The sequence below is a fragment of the Bos javanicus genome, chromosome 17, assembly GCF_032452875.1.
Source record: "Bos javanicus breed banteng chromosome 17, ARS-OSU_banteng_1.0, whole genome shotgun sequence".
NCBI classification, from domain to species: domain Eukaryota; kingdom Metazoa; phylum Chordata; class Mammalia; order Artiodactyla; family Bovidae; genus Bos; species Bos javanicus.
In genome coordinates, this window is record NC_083884.1 from 56939525 (window position 1) to 56946924 (window position 7400).

The 7400-nt window shown below is 41.7% G+C and overlaps 1 pseudogene; it reads right to left on the reverse strand.

Annotated features, from left to right (window-relative positions):
* LOC133229314 (U6 spliceosomal RNA) lies at positions 1–99 on the reverse strand (annotated as a pseudogene).
* Positions 100–7400: the final 7301 nt, after the last annotated feature.

Consider the following 7400-nt stretch of genomic DNA (forward strand, 5'->3'; position numbering starts at 1 on the left):
AAGAATATGGAACACCTCATGAATTTGCATGTCATCCTTGCGCAGGGGCCATGCTAATCTTCTCTGTATCATTCCAATTTTAGTATATGCTGCTAAAGCGAGTACATCTTTGTTTTTTATAAGAAACCTGGTTGTTTGTCTAGTAGAATTTCCCGTAGTCTGTATTTTCCTGATTGCATACCTGTGGCATAGAGGACATGTTTCTCTGCACCCTCTACTTTCTATCAAGTGATGGTAAGATCTAGAAGTTTAATAAGACTTTAGTTCAAAAGAAATTCCACCAGAAGGTTAATAATGTATGATTTTTTCTTTTCTTGTGATGCTAGCTGACACTGAAGATCTTTGCTTAATTTATTAATTTATTAGAGGTTGCAAAAAATGGTGGTGTTCTAATCCATCATTTATTCTTATGTCTGAATACACTTGTGGAAGTTTTGACTTTTAGTCAAATATTTTACATAATTAAAAAATAAAGTTATATTAAAAAGTAATCCCTAAAAATCAAGAATAAAAGTAAATACACTTCAATGTGATTTTATTTCAGTGGACTTTAAAACACAGTAGTTTGAATATATACCCAAGTGAGATGTTAAAACAAAATCTGAAACTGATTTCAGTAGTAATCATATTACGGGCGGTAGTGTAAGTATACGTGTTCTGAAACATGTATATAGTGGGATAGAGAAAATGAGTAATTATGTTGGTGTCACTAAACTTGGATTTTTGGCATATCAGAAAGGAGATACAAATGTGATATTTATGATTTATGAGAAAAACCTGCAGCCCTTATTTGAGCTAGAGATACCAGCAGAAACTCATGATATACTTTTTGTCTTAAAATATAATTTCCATCTCTAGTACCTTCTGCTTTTAAAGACAGAATGCAACTTCTGAATGTGCCTCGCTTTGTCTTGTCTGTTACTTCTTTTCTCTTGAAAGGAGTACAGGAGTCTCTCCTGGAATGCTCAGAAGCAGAAGACAAAGGCAACTGACCTTTGGTTCGGAGAAAAAAATAAAAGGACAAGAAAGAGAAAACCGAAGCTGTTCTTCTTAATAGGTCCCTGTAAACTGCAGATCTGGAGGCAAAGCTGAAGCCAGGCATCTTCTGCACCCAAGTGCTTTGGGGTTAGCTCTCAGCAGCAGGACCCCCTCTATTGTCTTGCCCCTGGATTGGACGTTGCAGAAATAATACCAAACAAATCGATAGTCAGTGTTGTGATGTGACCACAGTTGTTAATGCATCATTTTCCTCCTGGAAATTTAGTTTACCTTACAGGCTGGCCAGATTCTAAGCAAGCTCCTGCCAACTCAAAGCCCAGAGTAACTTCCAATGCATTTAATCTTTCCTCTCTGTGCAAGAACTTTACGAACATCTTTATGTTTATTCCCCATGGTGGCCCTCTGAAGCAGGTTCTGTTTAAATAAATGAAGGGATTGTCTGACAGTATACAGCCAGAATGTCTAGCGAGCATTCTCTTTTACTTTTCTCTGGGGGTCATGATTAAAATAAATAAATTAAAATAAATTTTGTTTTTAGAAAAATGATAAATGCCATTAAAAAAAAATCCTTTTCAACTAGACTTTATGGAAGATTCCCTAGATCTATGATTCAGGAATTTAAGCAACAAGCTTAAGACTTGCAGCCCCATCTCCTTCAGGGGATCTTTATATGAGGCTGGGCAGTACATACAGGCCTTGAAGGACTGGGATTCCTGTCCTCATTAAACTTGGGCAACTCAGGACCTCCCTGGTGGTGTAGTGGTTGAGAATCTGCCTTCCAATGCAGGGACGCGACTTTGATTCCTGGTAGGGGAACTAAGATCCCCTGTGCTGAGGGGCAGCTGAGCCTGTGCACCACAACTACTGAGCCCGCATGCCACAACTAGAGAAGCCTGTGTGCCCAGTGTAGCCAAAAAGAACAAAAAGAAACATGGGCAACTCATTCTTAATTCTTGCCTAAGTTTTTCCACCTGAAATCATATGGTTGGGTTCTCAGAGGCCTCCACCTGGCAGCCCACAGGATAAATTTCTGGCCAACAGACGTGTTCTATTTGAAGCCCACAGAGTATTTCAAAGCAGAGAATTTCAGTGACTACAAGTCACAGGCAAATGCTTTCCTTTTCAGCACAGACCCCACCATTCCTAATTACATCTCATCCAGCCTTCCTCAGGCATAAACATTTTCCCTCTCAACCCAGTGGCAACTCCTAGACTTGGGCATCTCTAAGGGCCCTCCCAGGGGTGACATTCTACAATTTCTTCATGACTTTGTTTGCTTGGAATAGTCATAATAGTCATTTTAAACATAGCACAAATTTAGTATTTGTTGAGTGATTGCTATCTCTACCTTTGCTTTGGATTAAGCATGAATCATCTGTTCCCTCCTCATAACAATCCAAGGATGAAGCTATTATTGTGATGCACCCTTTGCATACGTGGAAACTGAGGCTTTGAGGTCACACAGGTGATGGCAGGTGGAACAGCTACCTAGGCTGCAACTAAACAAAAAAAAAAGATCCTGAATGCTACAATGGAGACGGAAGATCCCACATGCTGCAACAAAGACCCAGCATGGCCAAATAAATACTTTTTTTATTTAATAAAATAAGCAAAGATTCTGATTCAATTGGTCTGAGGTGGTGCTTGGTAATTCTTTTAAGCTCCTTGGGTGATTCTAATGTGCAACCAAAATTGAAAAACTGTGTTCCAGTGCTTTTCAAGAATCACTTTGGGATCTTGTTAAAATTTAGATTCCGATTCATTAGGTCAAAGGTAGAACCAGAGATTCTGTATTTCTAAACAGCTCCCAGGTAATGCCATGGATGCTAGTCCCCAGACCTCCTGTGGAATAGCAAGTTTTTTTAAAAGCCAACTCTGGGCCTGGTATGACCCAGATTACATGCTTGCTAAATGTTGGCTCAAAAGTAATAAGGACATTCGGTGCATTGTGGAGTAAGGGGACTTGATCCAGTGGTTGGAGGAAATTCACAAACATCCTAGAAAAAGCAAGGGGCCTGAGGTGAATAACTCTTTAGAGTAGCTCCTGTGGTTCACAGAGATGGAAATTTGGAAGGTCTGAGTGTAATGATAATTGTGAGCTGGAGTCCCATAGCTGGAAGTCAGCTAGAGTCTGGGTTCATGTATGCAAGTTTGAGTTACACAGGAATCAAAGCTATAGGGCTAGGGAGTGAACTTTTGTGGACAAGGCTGGGGCACTCCACTAATTTATTTGGGAAGTACTGACTGAATGTCTTGTGGAGCATAGGGGTCCTAGGCACTGGGGTCTAATGAAAATCATAGCCTCTGCTTTCAAGGAGCTCTTAATCCAGTAGCAGGGGGACAACGCATTAAAAAGACAAAATTCAGAATTCAGAGCCACCAGCATGTTAACGGGGAGAGCTTTCAGAAAGGGTCCTTGGCCCAGCCCAAGGGAGTTATGGGAAGATTTTTAAGGGAACTAACTCAGCTGAGCTGAGTTGTGAAACAGAAATAAGAGTCATTCAGGAGAGGTGGTAGGAGCAGAGAGTGTCCTAGGCAGAGGGGGAGAACACAGGCTACAGCATGGAAAGAGAACGGAGTCTCTTCCCAGAAATAGCTCAGTTTACAGGCCCTGGGGCTGGAGATACAGCCAGAGAAGAAGCTGGAGCTATAGGAAGGGCATGTCATCGGTACTTCTTTTTTCTTTCTTTCTTTCTTTTTTAAAAAAATTATTTATTTTTTAATTGAAAGATAATTGCTTTACAGAATTTTGTTGTTTTCTGTCAAACACCAACATGAATCAGCCATAGGTATACATATGCCCCCTCCCTATTAAACCTCCCTCTTATCTCCCTCCCCATCCCATTCCTTTAGGTTGATACAGAGCCCCTGTTTGAGTTCCCTGAGTTATACTTTTTGAAGCCAGAGCCCTATGGGATCAATGAAACCTATGAAGTTCTCTGAAAAGTTCTTGCTTACCTGTCTATGTGCATTATCCTGGGATAAAACTTGAATAAGACTGTCCAAGAGATTACAGATACCTGGCTAGGTAAGAATCCCTGGGAGCTATAGACAGGGTCTCACTGTGCAGGCAAGGGAATGTCACAAACACAAGAGTGGGGGTCTTAGGGATAGAGGAAGAAACTACTATTCTGTTCTTTTCTTCCCCCTGAATCTCTGCACATCAGTTCTCTCTGCTTAGGATGCTTTCTCTTCCCGCTGCCACCCACATCTCACCTATTTTAAGTCTTTTTCATCCTTCAGATCTCAACTCAGAATCTTTCCTCCTTGGAGAAGACCAGCTTCCTCCCATGATACACACGTAGAGCTCATTTGAAACAACTGCCACACATTGTGATTATATAATAATAAAACTCATCACCAAAACTATCTGCTCCCCTCCCAACTACTAAAATAAACAGTCTTTGTTGAATGGTATCATCCATCGTGTTCATAGCTATAATCTCCACACTGTGAATGGGTCCTGGCACATAGTGGAGACTCAATAAACATTACTGAGTGATTACACAAATATTTGCATGAATGAATGAGTGCATTCACAGACTGGATCACTACCACCTGAATTCTTTCCCCTCTCAATCCTAGCCCTAACCCCACCCGACTCTTCATTTTGTATTTTAAGCCCTTCCCCTTGCAGTCCAGTAGGTATGGTGGGAAAGAGCTGCAGTAGGGAATCAACTGGACCAGGCAGGTTGCTGAAACCTGCCCCAGTGGCTTCATATGGATGTTTTAAATCACTTAGTGAGCAGATGAAGTCTATGGGTGAAAATCCAAGGAACTTTCCAAAGTGTTCGGCAAATTCCATCACTGACTAGCAGCAGCATGGCATTCATGCCCATAGTTTGAAAATCCTGGTATCTATTTTCTAACGAGCACATTGCCTTATTTGGCTTATTCCACTCAAGCTGTCAGGAAGTTGGGAAGACTTTGATTTGTTCTACGTCACCCCATGTGGTGAGAAGAAAAATACCCACATTACAATAGCAGTTTGGGATTTAACATTATTAGAGTAAGGATGAGTAATTCGGAAGGCAAAGACTACAACTAGGGTGAGTCAAGAAAGTCTTTCAGTGGGTATCAAATTAGCAACCTCAGCCCCTCTGTTCTAACACCTCCACAAAGCCTTCACCTGACCTCATCTACCCTGAAAGTCCTTGAGTCTCAGTTTCCTAATCTGTAAAGTATGGAGAACAGCACTTTACCTGACGAGATTATTGGGAGGATTACAGGAAATAATGTATGCCAAGTGTCTGCTTCCATATTTCCTTCTCCCCATACACTGGCCCAAATGTTTAAACAATCTCAAGATTGATATAACTCTTGGATCCCAAATTCTAAGCAGCCCCAGCAATACAGAGGGCAAAAATGTGAAGCTTTGGGTCAGAGGATTTGCAGAACAATGGTCAAGCAAAAAAGAGAGAAACTATGCAGACAAGCATTAGGTTTCATTAGCCCAAAAGGTTTGATTATGTATCTTTAACAGGGAGCTTTCTATGTCTTTTCCATACTGTAAGCATTTTCCCTTCAAACTGTCACTTAAAAAAAAAAAAAAAGCTGATGGAACAGGAAAGAAGAAGGGAAAGAAGCCACTCTTTTTCGTTTCTTCAAAGGCAACCCAAATTTGATCCTTTTGGCGAATGGCTCAAGATAAAAACTCCACTTCAGTCTGCTTTCTGTGATTAAACAACCTTCTTGTTTGTCGAATAACAGGGAGAAGAGAAGAAAGGGAAGCTCTTGTGGCTGCTAAGTGCTCTGAAATTGTACTGCCTCCCAGCTCCCTCCTGTTAGGATTCTCCGGATGGGAGGCAAAGCTGAGGTTCGGCTGTCCAGAATAGAAGAGAAATGGGGATAGGGTGGGAGACCCTAAGAAGCTCCCAGAGGATTGGAGAATCCCCAAATTGGGATGATCTAGGATGTTTTTCCCCGACTCCCACCCCCCCAACCCCCCCGCCTTCCTTTTAGGGACATTGTGACATTCAAAACTACTCTTCTGCTCCATGACATTCTCTACATGAGAAATCACAATATTGAGTAAAACTAATAGACTGTTCTTTCTTTTTTAACGGGTTAGAGGGGGCTAGCTTAAATCCATCTTGCTTCACTGAAACCTAATTTAAGCTTGACAATACAAGAACTTGAGTTTCCACAGGAAGCAAGAACTTTTTACTCAAAGCTCTTCTAAGTTCTGTAAGTTCTGGTTTAAATGCAGTTGTATACATGTTCTTTTGGAAAGGTGGACATATGTAGTCAATAAAAATACAGAACACCAATAAAGGTCACCTAGTTAAATTTGAATTTCAGATGAACAATGTATGTTTTTTAAGTATGTCCCATGTAATATTTGGGATACACTTAAATGAGTTTCATCATTTATATGAAAATCAAAGTTGACTGGGCACCTTTTATTTTATCTGGCAACCTTAGCTACTGACAATCTAACCCCAGGCTGCATTTTCTTCTCATCTCCTTGTGAGCAGAATTGAGAGTATGAGTGAGTCAGAGGGCCACTGAGGGCTTTCTAAGGAAGGTTCTGGGGTGGTTAAACCCATGGGTTTTGATGTCAGGCAGGGCTAGATTCAAACCCCATGTCTGCCTCTCACTTTGTGACCTCCAGCATGTGACTTTCCCTAATGAACTTTCCTTTATGGTAAAATGAGAATTGTAATACCTTCAGATCAGATCAGATCAGATCAGTCGCTCAGTTGTGTCCGACTCTTTGCGACCCCATGAATCGCAGCACGCCAGGCCTCCCTGTCCATCACCAACTCCCGGAGTTCACTCAGACTCACGTCCATTGAGTCAGTGATGCCATCCAGCCATCTCATCCTCTGTCGGCCCCTTCTCCTCTTGCCCCCAATCCCTCCCAGCATCAGAGTCTTTTCCAATGAGTCAACTCTTCGCATGAGGTGGCCAAAGTACTGGAGTTTCAGCTTTAGCATCATTCCTTCCAAAGAAATCCCAGGGCTGATCTCCTTCAGAATGGACCGGTTGGATCTCCTTGCAGTCCAAGGGACTCTCAAGAGTCTTCTCCAACACCACAGTTCAAAAGCATCAATTCTTCAGCGGTCAGCCTTCTTCACAGTCCAACTCTCACATCCATACATGACCACAGGAAAAACCATAGCCTTGATTAGACGAACCTTTGTTGGCAAAGTAATGTCTCTGCATTTGAATATGCTATCTAGGTTGGTCATAACTTTCCTTCTAAGGAGTAAGCGTCTTTTAATTTCATGGCTGCAGTCAGCATCTGCAGTGATTTTGGAGCCCAGAAAAATAAAGTCTGACACTATGATTAAAATTGGGTGACATCAAAGCACTGAGCAACCTATGCTGCGGCTGCTGCTAAGTTGCTTCAGTCATGTCTGACTCTGTGCGACCCCATAGACAGCAGCCCACCAGGC